Source organism: Cavia porcellus, unplaced genomic scaffold, assembly GCF_034190915.1.
Source record: "Cavia porcellus strain 051 isolate PalLab524CR breed Dunkin Hartley unplaced genomic scaffold, mCavPor4.1 scaffold_9, whole genome shotgun sequence".
Classification (NCBI taxonomy): Eukaryota; Metazoa; Chordata; class Mammalia; order Rodentia; family Caviidae; genus Cavia; species Cavia porcellus.
Genome location: NW_026947492.1, coordinates 61,895,921 through 61,915,128, shown reverse-complemented (window position 1 = coordinate 61,915,128; position 19,208 = coordinate 61,895,921). Strand labels below are relative to the sequence as shown.

At 43.8% G+C, this 19,208-nt stretch overlaps 1 protein-coding gene and 1 non-coding gene across 12 annotated transcripts in view; both read left to right on the top strand.

Moving 5' to 3' along the window:
* On the top strand, positions 1 to 106 carry LOC111755096 (U6 spliceosomal RNA). The gene has a single exon (XR_002789684.1). It is a non-coding gene; the product is annotated as a U6 spliceosomal RNA (small nuclear RNA).
* A 14,929-nt stretch (positions 107 to 15,035) lies between these two features.
* The window catches only part of P2ry6 (pyrimidinergic receptor P2Y6), a 44,144-nt gene continuing 39,971 nt past the window's right edge, over positions 15,036 to 19,208 (top strand). For 8 of the 11 annotated variants that reach the window (XM_063256532.1, XM_063256535.1, XM_063256531.1 and 5 more), the window contains exon 1: positions 15,116 to 15,255. The gene's annotated coding sequence lies outside the window, so the exon portion shown is untranslated. Of the gene's footprint in view, positions 15,256 to 19,208 lie in introns of all 11 variants that reach the window. The other 3 variants (XM_063256536.1, XM_063256528.1, XM_063256534.1) reach the window with 2 other exon arrangements.

The following is a 19,208-nucleotide window of genomic DNA, read 5'->3' as shown; positions in this document are numbered from 1 at the left end:
GTGCTCAGTTTGGCAGCACATATACTAAACTTGTAACAATACAGAGAAGATGGCCCCTGCACAAAGATGACATGCAAACTCAGGAAGTGAAGTGTTCTATATTTTTTATCAATAGCATTCCTATATACAAATGACAAACTCACCACGAAAGAAATTCGGCAAACAAAACCTTTCACAATAGCAATGAAAAAAATGAAATAGATTCCTAAGAATCAGTCTAACCAAGAAAGTTAAAGATCTCTACACTGAAAACTACAGCATTCTGAAAAAAGGAGATCGAAGAGCTATCAGACAATGGAAGGATATCCCTTGCTCTTACTTGAGAAAACACCAACACAGTGATAATGGCCATACTTGCAAAATTGTTATACAGATTTAATCCAATTCCAAACAAAATACTGTTAGCATAGAACTAGTAAACTAGTAAAATCACAGAACTAGTAAAATCATTCCAAAAATTCATATGAAACCAGAAGAGATGTAGAATAGCAAAGGCAATTGTGGGCAACAAAGGCAAGCAGGAGCATCACAATCCCTGACTTGAAATTATACTACAAAGCTACTGTGACAAAAACAATGTGATAGTGGCGAAAAATAGACTTGAAGATCAGTGGAACAGATCAGAAGGTGCAGAAACCACTCCAGACATATTCAGACACCTCATCTTTGACAAAGGGACCAAACACCTTCACCGGAAGAAAGATAGCCAGCCTCTTTAGTGCATGCTGCTGGAAAAACTGGCTTTCCACATCTCAGAGATTAAAACTAGACTCAAGTCTCTCAGCATGCACTAAACTAGAAATAAAATGGATCAAAGATCTAAATATTAAAACAGAAACACTAAATCTGCAGAAAGAGAGACTAGGTAGAACTCTTGAAAACACTGGTGTAGGAAAAGACTTCCTGAACTAAATCCCAATTGCACAGGAACTATCACAAGGAATCAACAGCTGGGATCTCATCTTATCAAAGATTATGCACAGCAAAAGAAATCAACAGAGTGAAAATAAAACCCACAGAGTTAAAAAATTTTTAGTCAATTATCCCTCAAAGGACTAATAAAGAGTTGAAAAATATCAGCCCCCCCCCAATTTAAAGATCCAATCCAAAAATGGGCATCCAGGTAGACTTCTCAGATGAAGAAATACAAATGTCAAGTAAATACAGGAAAAAATTGTTCGACACTCAGCATCACTGGTCATTTGAGAAATGCAAGTTAAAACAACAGAGATTTCGTCTCACTCCAGAAAGAATGGCTGTTGTCAAGAAATCAAATGATAACAAATGCTGGTGGGGCTGTAAGGAAAAGGAACCCTTCTCCGCTCTTGGTAGGATTGTAGACTGGTGCAATCACTGTGGAAATCAGCGTGGATATTCCTTAAAAAACTAGGACTAGAGATCTCATTCGACCCAGCTATTCACATTCTTGGTATCTTCCTGAAAAGAATGAAAAGCATCACACTACAGCGATATATGCACATCTATTTTTATAGAACACAATTTGTAATAGCTAAATTTTGGAAACAATCCAAATGGTCATCAATTTATGAATGGATAAAAAATGTGTTTTTTAATATAGTGGAATACTACTCAGCCATGACAAAAAATACATGAGATATTTGGTAAATGGTGTACCTTGAGATCATATTCCTAAGTGAAATAAACCGGTCACACATCTGTTAATATCACATTGTTTCTCTAGTGTGAGAAACAAAGTATAAAGAAGAACCAAAATATATAATAGATATTGTGAAATAGGAAGAAATTGTTCAAGAGGAAAGGGGAACTAGGTAGGGAGAAGGAGGAAAGGAAAGAGAGGAAAAGAAAACAAAGAATGGAAACAAAGCTTTGTAAATAAGGGAAGAAGGGCTGAAGGGAGGGGATGGAAACATACACAGAAAAAATCAAGCGTATCATGTACAGGCACAAATTCCCTGTGACCAATGTGTTCCTTATGTATACCTAAATTATATCAATAGATGCAAAACAAACATGCTTCTTGTCCATGAGCTCTTACTCTAAAGCCAGATGCCTTTATGCATCAAGAATAGAAAACACCCAAGCTCTGGGATCACAGACTAGCTGTTTAATCCCTGCCTCTTCATCCATGCCACTTCTCTTTTCTTTGGATCAGTAGCATTTCTGTACCTCATAGATCAGGTGACCTTGGCACCTTAGTCACCTCTTCATACCCAAACGAATAACCCTTCCCTCTTCCCATTTTATTTTCACCATCTCACTCTTCCAGCTAGAATGAAAAATACAGCTCTCTAGTTCCAGAACACAGTAGTCACATAGTAGGTACATAACAATAAGTTGTGAATGGATAGTCTGTAGTGAGCAATAGATACACTATGTAAGTTCTTTGGCGAAATATCTAGAACCAATGTGTATTTGTTATATGTCAATTTATTTAGCTGCAAAGCAAATCAAGTTAATTATTTCATGTAAGTTTCACAATGGCCCTTTGCAACAGAAATCTTATTATTGGTTCATTCATTACTTACCAAATATTTTTAAAGTGTCTACTCTGTGCCAGGTAAGTTCTGTCTACTAGATAATAAATCATCAGTGGATGAAAAAGTCAAAGACAGGACCCTGTCTTAAAAAAAAAAAAGCTAAAGATTCTCTCCCCATGCTTACATTCTAATGGGAGAGAGCTAATTAGCAATAGACACAATGAAATATAAATTAATTAAAGGAAAAATGTAATTTATATAGTAAACTATAACTGGCATAGGGGGAAAACAGCAGAAAAGATAGAGAGGCTCCCATTTTAAACAGGCTGGCCAAGTGAAGCCTCGAGAGAGGGAGGCTTTAAGATGGTATTTGAGCAAATGTCTGAAAACAATGTGAGAGCCCCAAGAAAAGCCTTCCTGACAGAGAGGCCAGCAAGTGCAAAGTCGTTAAGCCCTGGTTGCCTGTGTAAGGAGACCTGTAATGGTGGAGGAGAAGCTGGGGAAAAGGAGATCAGAGGTTCGGGGATCTGCTTTGACACTGAGCCAGAGGGGAAATCATGGTGAAGTTCTGGGCAGAAGATCCAATCTGACTTCCCTTTCCAAAGGACCAGCAGGGCTGCTGCATAGAGAATAAACCACAATAGGGTGAGGTAAGAAGTAGGGAGAACAGGTAAGAGCTATTGCTGAAATGCAGGGGCGATATCAATCTGGGACTGAGAACAGGTGACAGCAGTGGAGGTAGGCAGCAGCAGACTGACCCGGGCGTGTTCGTTGAAGGAAGCCCCAGCAGGATTCCTGGTGGATCACATGGGGTTAGCGATAAAACAGAAGGAGAAGCAGAGGAGACCTACAAGTTTCTGCAGAGGACGAATTTGAGAACAGGAGTGGTCTAGGAGGGAGGAGGTGAAATGGGGCCAGCTGAAGCTAAGGCCCCCAGGTCTAGGGCAGTGTCTAGGAAAGGGCAGGGCAGAGTGAGTGAGGGGAAAGATTCTGTCCAGTGACAGTCACAAACCAGCCTCAGGGTATCTGGGTGTTGATTTGATCAATTTTCCCCCCTCTTCGCTGGAATTTTCTTATAATGGCCTTTTAATTGGGTCTATTTGGACAAAGACCGCTGACTGAGCTGAGCAGATGCCAGATTATTTGCTTATTATTAGATAGATTAGGAAATGACCTTCCATCTTTTTTTTTTTTTTTTTTTTTTTTTTTTTTTTTTTTGTCTTTTTCATTTTTATCGGTACCAGGGATCGAACTCACAACTGCCTGCTTTCAAGGCAGGCGCTTATGCTGCTGAGCTAAACCCCCAGCCCCATGACCTTCCATCTTGAGCTTCCATCTTGAGCTGCCAGAAGAATGAAAGCAACTGAACAGTTTCTCTGAAGAGTAATGCAGCGTTTGGTGCTTTGCTAATTACTGCTCAAACTGGAGCAGAATTTGTCACCAACCACATAATGAAGGTTTTATGGGTATGCAAAATGCAACAGTTGTCCAGTCAGAGAGGCTTCCATCCAGACTTTTTTTAAAAGCCTGGCAGGCCAGGTCATGTGCCCCTGAAAAGAGCAGTGCATGAAGCCTTGAGAGTGAGTCTAAAACCCCAGGAAGATGGAGGTGCCAAGGAGGTGGAAAACCTGCTGAGGAAAGCTAAAGGCAGTAAACAGAGCTACCCTAACAGACGGCCCACAAAGGCTGTAACTAACGAGGCTGTTAGGGTGGGGCTGCTAAAACCCTCAGGTGTGCACCCAGGTGCCAGACAGGAGCCTGTAGGATCTAACTTTACCTTGCTGGATTTCAGTCTTGCTTTAGTTTGATTTCCTTCTATGCCCCTATTCATTCTTTTTGGAATGGCATGCTTACCTTGGGGCATTGTAGGTTGAAAGTGTTTAACTTTCTTTTTGATTTTTACAGGTGCTCACGGGTAAGAGTTTGCCTCGTGTTTCAGAGGGGACTTTGGGCCTGAACTTCTCGGCAATGCTGGAACTATTAAGACTGTGATGGCTCTTGGAAATGGACTAAATGTATTTTATATAATGAGGTGGACTTGAGTCTTCTGGGGACCAACGTAGAATGTTATGATTTAGTGCTAAAATGTACCTGGAATTCTTATGTATTTGGGAAGAATTGTTTCACATGGGCATTACACTCATCAGTGGAGTCAGTAGTTACATGTGCTGCTGGGATGGGGGCCTGGTCGGAGGTGAGTCCCTGGGACTGTGAGGTGGAAGGGTGCATTCTCCTCCTCAGCTTCTACTGTCTGTCTCAGCTTCCTTGCTATCATGGGTTGAGCACTTTCCCTCTGCAATGCCACTCTTTCCTTCTGTTTCTATAATGGAACCAGCAGAACTGGACTGAAACTATGAACCAAAATAAACCAAAATAAATCTCTCCTCTTTTAAATTGTGAGTGTTGGGTATTTTGTCCTATTGATGAGAAAGTGACTAAGACTGTTGCTGTATTGCCCACACTGGGTTTAGATTTGCTATCCTCCTGCCTCGGCCTCCCAGAGGACTGGGATTATATGAATGCATTAACATGCCTGGATTTCTTTTACTTTCATGCAGGCTGATGGAGGCACCTGAGCTCTGACATCAGTACCATTACTTGTTTCTCTGGATCAGTCTTTCATGTATCTCACATATTCCTCTCCAAGGCCTCTACGCAGCCAGAGAAAAGCTATTTCAACTTGAGGTTAATGCCGAACTCCCTATTTAAAACCTGAGGAATGAAGAAAATTATGATTAAAATCCAGGACAGTTGAAATAGTATAAGGAGATCTGTGATCATTAATGTTATATGTCAGCTTAACTGAGTGAAGGCATAACCAGGGAGCAGGTAAAACATTATTCTGGGTGTATCTGTGAAGATATTTATGGAAAATATTGATATTTGAATTGGTGACTTGAGTAACAGGTGACCCTTCCCATTGTGGGCAGGTGTCACCCAATCCATTGAGGGCCTAACACAACAAAAAGGCAAACAATGGCACATTTACTCTCCCCGCTTGGGCTGCAACATCCACCTTCTCTTGCCTTTGAACATTTTGTTCCTGGTTTTTGGGCCTTCAGACATGAGCTCATCACAAGCACAAGCACTGAGCTCTCCAGCTTGCAGTCAGCAGATTCTTTCATTATTTTTGGGCATCCCTGAGGCCTGATCCTCTTAAAATCCTTGACACGTACTGACTCCAGATGCCATGTGAAGAAAAGTTGACACCATAGCTTGTCTACTTAAACCTAGAAGGGCCCAATCCTCTGAAAAGTTGTCACTCTTTTTTTGTTGTTTTGTTTTTGCTTTTTTTGGGTACCTGGGATCAAACCCACGACCTCCCATTTGCCAGGCAGGCACTTATGCCGCTGAGCTAAATCCCTGGAGGTGGTTACTCTTGTCAACCTGTTTCTGAAGAGGTAGCAGGACTCCAGTGAAATCCCTTCTAACAGTGTGAGGGCTCAATTGGACCAAATCTCTGTGGTCTCCTCCTTTACTGCTATCATCTACACTACCTTGCTTTTGTTCTTCTGCTCTTTTTTGTCCCCTTTAACAACAGAAGGGCTTCTGACAACCATATGCTCAAATGATACTAGAAGGAGATGTTGCCATACAAACCATGCCCATCTCTGGTGAATAAAGATCTTGGTCCTCTCTGTAAGAAAGAAGAAAGTCAGAGCTTTCTTCCTTGGAGATAAATATCCATCGACTTACTCCCAAACTTTGAGGAAAAAGTAATCAACCATAAGGAGCAATTCTGATTTTTAAGTTAAATTTTTATTTATTTCCCTTTTAATTTTCAATTTTTTGGTGCTGAGGTAGCATTTAGGATATTGCCAAGATCAAATACATGCCCCACCCCTAGCTCTAAACACATGCTCTATATCCCTAACTCTAAATTTCTTTTATTTATTTTCTTACTTATAGCACTGGGGATTGAACCCAACGTCTCCACATTGGGCTACATCCCTGTACTTTTTCTGCATTTTTAAAAATTTTCAGATAGTGTCTTACTAAGTATTTCAGGCTAAATTTTCATTTTTAACTCCTATTAATTATATATATTTATTAGGTACAATATTAGATAGATAGACAAACAGATACATGTGTTGTAGACTGTATGTTATTTCTTGCATGACAATTTCCAGTGAAGTTCAGCATTAATCTGTCAGTACTTTTCTCACATTCTATGAAATGCCAGAAGCCCTAAGTGGGTATCATTTATGTCAGTGCAATAAACCATTAGATAATGAAGGAAACACACGACGCTAGAACAGAAAATGCCCCCCACAACCAGTATACTTCAGTTGCCCAGGTGATAGTTCCTGTTGTAGGTCTGGTTGCTTCCACTTCTTAAAAATGGCAGGTCACTGTGATACATACTGTAAAACTCAAGGACAGTGAAGTACTGTACCTCTGTACCTCCCCTTTGCAGAACCCATAAGACTTCCCTAAGCCTTTGAGGTCTGACATTTTTATAAGGATTGATTCCTTGTCAGTGCCCATCCAACACTAAATAAATCTACCTCCAAATTCTGGGTGCTGTTTCAGTGTTGCTGAAATGGTAGTAGGATCACCACTACCATTATGGCATAACTAATGGCAAAAACAGCGCTAAAGCAGGATATTAGAGGATGGGTATGTAGCCAATACTTCAGTTAGAGTCGGGAGGGAGGTGGCAAGCAGGGAAAAAATTCCACACAGTATTATTTAAGGTGACATTAAGTATTCTGAAAAAAAACATTTAGTTCTTACTGTGAGTTTTGTCATTTGTTGTTAAAACCTAGAATTGGATAACTAAACTTCTGCTATTTAATTTTACAATGAAATTTAGTGTGGGAAAGTGAGTAGGATATTGACAAGAACCAACTGTATTCATGGCAAAACTGGATGAGCCTTAAACCTGGGCTCCCTAACAAGACCATAAGCATCATTTAGGACAGAGATGATTTTCTAAATTTCCTTCAGCCCTCCAAAGCTTCTCCCCTTCCTAATCTAAATGGCAGACATGTAGAGAGTTCAAGAACTAGTGGGTAAATTGAAATATCTTGCTATTTAAATAGCAGAACAGTGGTTACAGAAAGGGTATGGAAAAGTTTAAAGCATTTTACCAAACAATAATGTCTAGCTGAATCTCAGACTCAATAAGTCTGTCTGCTTTGCAAGGATCTACATTTCACTATTCTCAAATGTTACAGCACAGAACAGTTTTGTCTTGCACACACTACCTTAGCCAGTCCTCAAGCCGCTCAGGAGGACAAAATTGAGATTCCTGTTTCACAGGGGACTACAGCTGTGCAGGAACACTCCTTAGTGCAATGCTGCAGGATCCAAACCCAGGCCTGGGCCTGCCTAGATGGGTGTCCTGCACCCTCATTTGTTGCTGTTGTTGGGCGCCAATGTCCCAGGTACGGCTCCTTTACTTGGGTAAGACCACTGAGTTATCTGGGCCTCAGTTTCTCCCTCTGAAAAAATGGGATCAATCAACCATTCTACATAAGGCTTGTCTTGGTTATTTTTCTCTCGTTGCTGAGACAAAATACTTGGTGCCCAAAATTAGGGAAAGAAAAGGTTTATTTATCTTACAGTTTTTGGAGGTTTCAGTCCATAATCAGCTGGTTCCAAGGCAGGGTGACGTGGCATGGGGCAACACTTCAAGGCAGCAGCCAGAGCAAAACAAAAAAACACCCTCACTGGTAAGCTATTCAAGCCACATATGTGCCGAGGAAAGAAAAGTCAGCATCTCCCAAGAACTGGTCATGCTGGGACTTGGGACCAACCAAGAAATCAACTAGCCAGCCTTCCTGGTGAGCTATGCAAAGGACACATGTTCCAGGGAGAGAAAGTCAGCACCTCTCGTGAGCCTGCTGGTACATGGACTGAGAATCAAATGCAGTCCATGACCCCTGACCCCCATTAGCAACCGGCTGGTTCCAAGGACAACCTGAGTTGATAGCAACTAAGGTACATAAAGCAATTAAATGCTATTTTAAAAAACGAAAACAAACTAACAAAAATCACTTCTCCGCCTTTATATTGTAGGCAGGCCACCTCCCCTCTTCCCCAGGGCAGGGGTAGCACTCACAAAATCTCTTTGCCCTCTTTTGCAGGATGAGGCTATTTACAAAGCAAGAATGCTGGCTCCCTGCTGAGTCTCTTAATCAAATTTCTAAACTTCTCAAGTTGACACACTATATCAACCATAAAGAGGCTTACAAAGGTTAATATGTTAATCGATAGTAGCAAAATTACTAGAAAATGGTAACTCCTCATACCTAGTTTATGAAAATCTTCAATGTTTCTCAACAAGGGGACAGTATCAGGCCCCAGAGTGGAAACACCTTTTTTTTTTTTAATCTATGATATCTTGATCTAAGGAAATGATGCATTTATTTTTAATAATTTTCAACTAAATAATGGATTCCTTCAATTCAAACAAAAAATTAAAAGGTAAACAATGAAGAATCTTCCTTTCATTGAGCCTGATAGTGATTCAATTAGTGATTCTTTATCTTTCCTGATAATTATATGCATATGCAAACCCTAGAAGCTGTGTGTTCTTTATTTATGCTTTATTATATATAAAAGTCAGTATGTTATACACATATTTCTATATATAGCTTTTTTTTTTTTTTGAAGATTTCTTGAAGTCCTTTTTCACTGGTGCATAAATGGCTTCTTTGTTCTGTTGCACAGCCATAATTTATTGAACCCGTCCCTGTGGGCAGACATGTAGGTTGTTTCCAATATTCTGATATTGATTTGTTGATTTCTTTAAGAACTGAAGTGAAAGAAAACATCAACTTTTCTTCATTATGAAGTTTAAGGCATTTTACCAAACAATAATGCTTGATTGAATCTCAGATTCAATAAGTCTGTCTGCTTTAAAGTGAACAGAAATCTACATTTGACTGTTCTCAAGACTATATAACATCATGCTGTATACATGTTATCTGTCAATTTTTTAAAATAATTTTTAGAAAAGGAACCTGTTGGTGCCAAGGGAAGGATTTGTCCCCTATTGCAACAGTTGACTCGCATTAACTTGGCTGCTTGTTCCATGTGTTGATTTTTTATCATTTCAGTGACTTATGGGATAGGCAGTTTGAGCAACAGACCTCTGGAATGTCACCTCTTTTTCCTCTGTCACTATGTTCCTTTTAATGCTGCTGGAGATCATGTTAAATTTGTTACCAGGAGGAACTGGTAGGCATGGGTCTGGTGGGAATGAGCTACATGGCTCTTCAATCAATTAGTTTAGAGGCAGAAGAGGAATCCAGAGCTCCAAGGAAGAACTACCAGGGCAAGAATTCCTGAGTCATGGATTTGTGAGTTAATACTTAGCTGGGCAGCTGGAATGTGGTGAGAATGTGAAACGAGCAACTTCCAGGAAGGGCTGCTTCTATGCAGGGCATAAGCTGACTGCTGGAATGATGGGACAAGCTCCAAGCCTCAGGAAGGGGGCTGGGGGCCCTGGAGCTATGGCTGTGGCTGAGAGTGCAGCATTGGCCCCTACTGAAGGCGATGGACAGACACGCTAAGACTGGGGGTGATGGGGTAGAGGAGGTCTTGGGAGTCATTAGAAATGCCAGCCATGGGTCTTGGTGGACACTTGCCAGCTGCTGAAGCTTCTGAGGCCATGGACTGTATCTGGGAGGAGGCAGAGAAGGGAAGAAGAGGAGGAGGCAAATTTGCTGCAGACAGCTTAGCCAAGGGCTCCTTGGCCTCTCCTGGAGCCAGCAAGGGGATACCTGGCTCTCAGGCCCCTCTGCATGCCTGCCATCCTCTCCCTTTCCCTGCCCCACTCCCCTGGCCTCAGCAGCAGTGCGCTGCTGTTCATTTGCTGCTCTGGCTGCTCGCCCTGAGTCTCAACTCTGGCTATGTCCTCTTCCCTGCTTTAACTGATAGATGGTTCCATCCCAAAGACAGAGGAATCTACCTCACCCATCCTTTGACCTGGAGGACCATGCATGAAGCTGTTCAGACCTACATTTGTTTCTCCAGCCTACTGACAATCCTAGCTGACCAGATTTGATTTTAAAGAAGAGTCACTAAATGGTTCTGCCTTGATGTGAGTGCCGGGATCAAACCACTCAGCAAAGCTAATCAAAGTGAACATGTCTGGAGCCTGGAACACAGTCTCCATGGAAACCAGGGTGACACTCTGCAGACTCAGGAAGACCTGGGGCAAGTGGATGGACCAGGCAAGAAAGACTGAGGGCTGACGGGAGGATGGAGTAGTCAGGACCACCAGGTCCAGACCCACTTCCCACTCCAGCTCCCACACAGACTCCCTCCTCCACTCCCCTGGGAGGACCAGAGCTCAATCTCCAGCAGAAGACAGGGTTCCCACTCTATAGCAGCCACCTAGGTCCCTGCCCTGACCCCAGCAAGTAGTTATCACATATCCCAGCCCTAAAATCTCACTCTGACAACCTCAGGCTCTGTCTGGGGTTTTTCTCTGAACTTTGCAGCACACTTGGCCAGAAGTGCTGAAAGTTCTTAGGTCAGCCTTTAATCAATGACAGGCTAGAGTTGTGGGCAAATGTTCCAGCTTCCCCACTTCAGAAGGAACATCTTTGAGACACGTTCTGTATAGCCTCAGAGGTTCCCAACAGGAGCGACCCCCCGTGGCGATCAGCTTGGCATCCACTTGAGTTGGCCTCTTTGCTTTTCCTGGCTCACCTCCAAGACAAATTACTTGGACTTCAACCTTTGCGTCAGGGTTTGCTCCTAGAGCCAAGCAAGACACCCCCTTCCTGTCCCTCACATTCACATGCAATCTACCTAAATTCTGCTCCTAAAGAGCCCCAGAATCTGTCCTCCAATCATCTCCCCACTTATAAGGCTTCTTGTTTTACTGCCCTGGTCACAGCCCAGACTCCTGGCCCAGCCTTCATATTGTCCCCCTGTCCCTGTGCACGGCACCCAGGGCAAGCCATCTTTCTAAAGACAACTCTGAGCTCGACCCAGCCTCACTCCTGCTTAAACACCTCCTGGGTTCCTACTAGACTTAAGATAAACCAAATTACCCAGCCTGTCATTTAAGACCCTGCCTGACCTCTCTGATACCTTATCTTGCCCCACTCCTCCCACCCACTGGACTCTAGGACTGAATTCATGACCTTTCCTAAGTTTTCCATGCTGAATCTCAGTTCCTTTAATTGCTTCCCCCTCTTCCAGGAACACCTTAACTCCACTTTACTCAGAGAACTCTAACCTTGAAAGAAAACAAAAAACACTGAGCCTAGGTTGTACCTGTATCTTGATCCTACCCTTCTCCCCTCCCCAAGACTGGGCCAGTGGCCTCTCTGTGCTCCTGTGCCTCTGTATGGTTCACCTCTCTCTGTCCCGAAGGCCATCAAGTCCTGCTCTGCCCTCCCTAACACTCAGGCACCTGCCAAGAACCTCTGTGTCTCACAGGCCCTGTGCAGGCCTGCCACATACCAGGCATCAGAGGAGAAATGAATGGATGACATCAGTAGTGATGAGGACTCTAAATCCCCAGAGAATCTACGTTCCTTCATTTAGATGTTTACAGAGCACTGTGCCGAGGGTCTGGAGAGCCACAGACCTGGTGCCTGCTCTGGAACTCGGAGGGTGGGGGTCTGAGGTGAAAGAGGCAAGGTCAAGCCAAAGAGCTCTGGTGTGACAGAAGCCCGCACGGGAGCCTTGGGAGCAAGAGGAGGCCCTCAGCCCCATTGGGTCAGGAGGGCTGAGGAGGCTTGGGGGGAAGGGGCGTGCTCTCGGTGCTGTCCCTGCCCATCCCCTCCGTTTCTGCACAGCAAGCAGGGCCCTGGGAGAGCCAGGAGAAAAAAGTCTTACCATCTCCTTTTCCTCAACAGTCACCGCAACACTGTGGGCCACGCCTACTCATGTCTTTACATGTTTTCTACGAGTTTAGTATTATTTTTGCATGTTTTAAAACAGTTATTTGTTGGGGCTGGGGATTTAGCTCGGTAGCATAAGTGCCTGCCTTGCAAGCAGGCAGTCGTGAGTTTGATCCCTGGTACCGATAAAAATGAAAAAGACAAAAAAAAACACAGTTATTTGCATTATTTCATAAAATATATTATAAATATATACATATATAACACTGTACATATGTAAATTTAGCTTTCTTGACATATGCATTCATTTTCTCTGCTGTATAAAATTCTATTGAGTGAATTCATAGTCACCTTGTACTACTAGAATGTAGTTCATCCTGATAGTAAATTTGTGCATAGTGAAAGTAAAATTCCAGAGTTGAATGAGGACAGGGGCTGGTGGTGTTCACTGAGATGATAAGACAGGGGAGTTGTTGTAGGGAAGGGTTACTGTCATCCTCCAAGGACAGACATCCAGGGAAGAGTTGGTCTGGGACACAGCAGACAAGCTGGGCTGGGAGTGGGGACCATGAGTCTCCAGGGTACTTGGGTAAAGAGAAAGAGTGCCTTTCCCCAGGGAGCATGCATGGGCAGAGTGGGCAAAATGGGGGTGGAACAGAGCCCTGAAGAGAGGAGAGACAGTGTCCCCAGGGAAGGTGTCTGAGAAGGAGGGGGACCCTGAAGGTTGCTGTGCAGGCTGTGTGGGGAGCAGTCAGGGTGACTGACTGAGGAAGGCACATTGCTTTTGACTCATGGAGATCACTGGATCCTTGGCTGGGTCACCTCGAAGGTGCTCTGGGGGCAGAGACCAGGTTAGGTGGGCAGAGTCCTGCAGAGATGGAACTCCTCCAAAAATGGCAACAGTGGCGGGCAGGCTTTTCCAGTCTCAGGAAACTCTGTGCAGTCCCTCCTGCCTGGGGTTCTGTCCCCTCATCTCCACCTGGCTGAAGCCAGTGCTTCCTTATGGTCTCACCTGAAATGTCACTTCCTCTGGGAAGCCTTCCAAATCACCCGGTTTAAATTAGAGTCTGCCTACCTGACTCTATAATCTCTCCTCTGGTCTTTCACTTATCCTTGGCACACTGCATAGCTACTATTTGCATTCATTTGCATGCTTATTTGTTAACAAATGTTCTCTTCACTACACTATGAACTCCACCAGGCCAACACCATCTAATTCTTCACCCCAGTGTACCTAGCACGCACCCTGGCACCTAACTGGAACCCTGATTGTTGGGCAAAAGTTCAGTGGTAGCTGGGAAGAGGAGCTGGCTCGTGTCAAGGGAAGATTTAGAGATGAGGCAATTGGAGGTGCCTCTCCACCAGTCAGATCATAGGCAATGAAAGGGAGGAAGAGAGAGGAGGAGAGTGGAATCGAGAGGGACACTGAGGGGCCCTGCTACAGTGTACCAGGCTCTGTCCCCTTGCACTGTATTTTTAGTAGTAGTGAGGATTGAACCCAGAGCCTTCACACTGAAGGCAGAGCCCATCCTTTTTAATACATGCTTGTGATTCGTAATGAATACCTTTACTGTGGGAAGTTGGTACATATACATTCACATCGTAATTCTTTTTATTTACCCTTTCTCTCCCCTCCTTCCTATCTCTCTCCACCCCCAGATCCCTTTTCCATCTGTATAAGGTCTGCCTACTGATTCCTATCCCCAGGGGTTTTTTTTGTTTTTTTGTTTTGTTTTTCTTTTGAGACAGAGTCTGGATAAATTGATAAGCTTCCCAGGCTGGGCTCAAATTTGCAATCCTCTTGTCTCAGCCTCCCAGAATGCAAACCATACCTTGTGCTACCATACCTGGTTCCTTGACAATCACTGTCCCTAGCACCCCTCCTGTTCCCTCTGCCATCTTTAATCTGACATCCCACTAACTGGGTAAACAGGAGCAAACTAATTCCCCCCCAGCCTTGGTCTCTTGATCTGTAAAACGGGTTAGTAGAACCAAGCTCTAGGATTGTTATGAGCACCAGGAAGCAGTGTATGATGTGGAAAGCACTATAAACCCAAACTTCAGGTATACTTGGACCCTGTGGTCAGTCTGCCTGCTTTATATCTCAGGCCTGCCACTTACCAACTTGGGCAAGTCCCAAGTTATCTTGCTGTGCCTCCGTTTCCCCATTTGTGAGACGAGGATAATAACATTTCCATAGTGCTATGAGGGTTAAATGAGGCAATGCATTAAGATAGACAGCACAAGCTGTTTGGTGGTGCGTGCCTGTACGCCCGTACTCCAGGAGGCTGAGATGGGAGAATTGTAATTTCGAGCCAAGTTTAGTCAATATATCTATTTAGCAAGACCTTGTCTAAAATTTTTAAAAATCTGAGGATGTCAGTGCAAAAGCCCTGTGTTCAATCTCTAATACCACAAATAATAAATTAATTTTCAAACAGCACAATGTCTGGTACATACTTGCTCAAAAAATTACACTTCATATTCTTTCTCTCCCCTGTCCGCCCCACCCCACTCCACCCCCTGCAACTGTAGTCTGACAGAGGGCAGAAATCATCATTCCACTCCATCCTCACCACGCAACCAGTGCAAACAGAGAAACTGAGGTCAAAGAACCCAGGAGTCCCAGGAGCCCGTGGCCTCCCCCAGACTCTCACTGCCTCCTGGCCCCTCAGGGGCGGCAGCCCAGCCCGGTGCTGGCTGGGCGGGACTCCAGCGCGGGTGCCAAGGCCGCCGGCCGCAGCCCCTCCCCGCGGGTTTGGTCTGCTGCTCGGGGCGCCACTCGGGGCTGAGCAGCAGCTGCCGCCCGCGCGGGCTCCGTCTGGTCGGTCGATTGATGATTCCGCCGCCCTGCGTGAAATCTCCGGACCTGCGGACGCTGAGGCTCCGCTCCGCGGGTGAGGACGCAGCCAGGAAGGGACCCTGAGAACACGGGGCGCCGGTGAGGGGGTGCAGGCTCGCTGCGTCCCGGTGGGACCCCCAGGGTGAGTCCCTGTACTTACGGGTGGCTGGCGCTGTGAGCAGTGCGCTGGGTGTAGCCGGTGTGTATGTGTACACAGTGCCACGTGCCACGCTGGATGTGAACTGTGTGCGTGGTGCCCATGTACAGCCGCATGTGACTGCCAGCCAGGGTAACCCAGAGGCTCCACTGTGTGTGTGCTGTGTGGCAGGGGCGCTGGCAACATGGTGTGCTGTGTGTGTTGTGCCCGCTGTGAGGTGGTTTGTGGGGCACACCTGATGCTCCCTGTGGCGTGCTGAGCCAGGTGAAGAAGGCGCATTTGGGCAGCGCTTGTCACTTTTGCACCCGTCCCCCTCGAAAGTTGGGAGAATGAAAGCAGATTCTGGGTCTGGGAAGGGGAAGCGAGACAGATCTCATGTGCTTGCTTGCGTTCTTTGTCTGTCTGTCTGTCTCCCCTCTCCGCCCCCTCTCCTCACACACACAGACACTGATCCGTTGAAGGCTCATGTTCTTAATCTTCAGGATTCCTGTGGATTTCACAATCTCCTCTGTAAGATTTTCTCATTGTTTTAATGTAAAAGTAATGCTCTGGTTACTTATCATCCACTGAGTAAGCTCCAGGCTTACCCTGTTATCCTTCGATTGGACCCTCCAGCACCCTGCAGAGCAGGAGCCCCTGGTCTGAAACTTCAGGGACGCTAACTGTGAGGTCAGGCATGTGTGTTATGTGAAGGCATCTTGGTCACTTCAAGAGCAAGGGCAGGGGACAGGGCTTCTGCAGAGGATCCCTGACCATCGATGAGGTTCTCATGTCTACTACACTTGTATGATTCCAGGGCACCATGGAGAAGGGGTTCCCACAGCAAGCTGCCATCTGGGAATGCAAAAATGCGGTGGCATTCAGGTGTGGCTCAGACCCCAGCTCTGGCACTTTACTTGCAAAGTTCCTCTGTCCCTCAGTTTCTTCATTTGTAGAATGGAGGTGTTAACAGAATTCCCTTTATATCTTCCTAAGTAGGTTTATGGATACATTTTAGGTATATATAATGATCACATCATAGGGAATTTGGACCTCTACATGATGTATCTTGATTTTTTTTTTTTTCCTATTCTCCTGTCCTCCCTTCAAACCTCCTCCCCTGCTTATTTACAAAGCTTTGTTTCCACGCTACCTTTTCTCATTTTTTCTTTTCCCTTCCTTCCTTTACCTCCCCATCCCTAATTCCCCTTTCCTTTTGAACAATTTCTTCCTATTTCACAATATCTAATATACATTTTGGTCTTTATTTACACTTTCAGTTTCTGACACCAGAGGAAAAAATGTTACATTTACACAAGTGTGACCAATTTATTTCACTTAGGAGTATGATCTCAATTTATCCTGTCTTATGGTCAAGTAGAACTGCATGGCATTTTAAAAACACACTTTCATCAATTCATCACTTGGTGGGCATGTAGACTTGTTTCCAAGATTTAGCTATTACAAACTGTGCCACTATAAACATGGGTGTGCTCATATCGCTGTGGTGTGATGCTTTCAATCCTTTTGGGAAGATACTAAAAAGGTAAATAGTTGGGTCAGATGGGACCTCTACTCCTAGCTTTTTGAGCAATCACACTGGTTTCCAGAGTGGTTGTACAATCTACACTTCCACCAATAGGGAAAAGGGTCCTTTCCCCCCACAGCCCCTCCAGTACGTTATTATTTAATTTCTTGATAGTATCCATCCTTTCTGGAATGAGATAGAATCTCAGCATCATTTTAGTTTATATTTCTTAAATGACCAGAGATGCTGAATAGTTTCATATATTTATTTGCCACTTGTATTTCTTCATCTGAGAAGTGTGTATTCATTTCCAGATGCCAATTTTGGACTGGGCCTATACATTGGGGGGTCTGAGTTTTTTCAGTTCTTTATATGTTCTAGATGTTAGTAGTTTGTCTGAAGAACAACTGGCTAAAAAGTTTTCCCACTCTGTGAATTGTCTTTTCAGTCTGTTGATTTCTTTTGCTGTACACAGCTTTTTAAAGATGAGATTAAAAAAAAAAAAAGGTAAGATCTAGTTGTTGATTCCTTGTGATCGTTCCTATGTGATCGGGGTTTAAGTCTCTGTCTACACCGGTGTCTTCAAGATTTCTACCTATTATCTCTTCCAGCAGATTTAGTGTTTCTATTTTAACATTTAGATCTTTGATCCATTTTGATTTTAGTTTAGTGCATAGTAAAAGTTATGAGTCTAGGTTTAATCTTTGGCATGTGGAAAGCCAGTTTTCAAAGCACCATTTATTAAAAAAGCTACTCTCTTCCAATAAAGGTGGTTGGTCCCTTTGTCAAAGATAAGGTGGCTGCGTATTTAGAGTTGTTTCTGCACCAATTAGTGTGTTCCACTGATCCTTGAGTCTTTTTTCTGCTAACATGCTGTTTTTACCATGGTAGCTTTGTAGTATAATTTCAAATCAGAGATTGTGATACCTCCTGCCTTGCCTGGGTTGCCCAGAATTGCCTTTGCTAGTCTAGATCTCTTCTGATTACAAATGAATTTTTGTACTGTTTTCTCTAATTCTGTGAAATATGCTATTGGGACTCTGATTGAGATTACATTAAATCTGTATATTAGTTCTTCCTATTCAGAGTTACTGTAGTTTTCAGTGCAGAGGTACCCTTTGTTGGATGGTTTCCTAGGTATTTCTTTTTTTTTCTCTTTTTGATACTATTGTGAAAGGTATTGTTCCCTAATTTCTCTCTCAGTGAGTTCATTCTTTGTGTACAGAAATGCTATTTATTTTTGAGTGCCTACTTTTTATCTAGCTACAGTACTGAATTTGATTATTAAATCTAGAAGTCTTTTGTGGAGTTTTTGGGATCTTCTATGTTAAGTATCATGTCATCCACAAATAATGACCATTTAACTTCTTCCTTTCCTATCCTTATTCCTTTTTTTTTTTGGTGGTACTGGGGATCGAACTCATGACCTCACACTTGCCAGATAGGTGTTTATGCCACTGAGCTAAATCCCAAGCCCCCTATCCTTATTCCTTTTATCTAATTGCTCTGCTAATGTTTCCAGAACTATACTGAATAAGAGTAGTGACAGTGAACATTCTTTTTTTTTCAAGTTTTTTTTTTTTTTTTTTTTTTGGTCTTTTTCGTTTTTATCGGTACCAGGGATCGAACTCACGACTGCCTGCTTGCAAGGCAGGCGCTTATGCCGCTGAGCTAAATCCCCAGCCCCTGACAGTGAACATTCTTACCCTGTTACTGATTTTAGAGTGAATGTTTTCAGTTTTTGTCCTTTTAGGATGACACTGGTTGCTGATTTTTCATAAATAACTTTTATCAGATTGAGATAAAGACCATCTATTCCAATTTTCTGCTGGTTTTTATTTTATAATGAATGAGTATTAGCCTTTGTCAAGTGTTTTTTCTGTGTCTACTGAGATGATCATATGCTTTTGGTCCTAGCAGTATTTACTTTATAGGATTATTGTGAGGACTGGCTGAGTGCTTGGATATAAGCAATCCCTGGCACATAAAAAGCCTACCAGGTAGTGACAAAACCATGGTGACAGTGATTAAGACCCCATCATGAGTAGCTCCCTGCCCACCCAGGACTCTGTTTTTCACAAAGTCAGTGATTCTGGTGAGAGAGGCAGGTGGAAGGTGCCTGAAAGACCTTTCCTGTAACTGTGTTCTCGGTGACTGCCTGACTCCTGGAAGATACTCTGAAAAGGGCAAATGTAAGTCTCTGACAAGACTTGGACAGAGTGGGAGAGAGGCTCGGGGGTCAGTGGGAGAGAGGCGTCAGTGGGAGAGAGACAGGGGGCCCTAAGGCTTGGTTGGAGCTTTCCCATCCTGACACCCACTACAGGAACTGACCCGTGGTGGCTGTGGACCGGCCTGAGGAGAACACTCAGGAGCAAGGTCTGAGATCCCTCTGCCTAGAGTGGAAACGGCAAGCTGACCAGGAAGACGGATG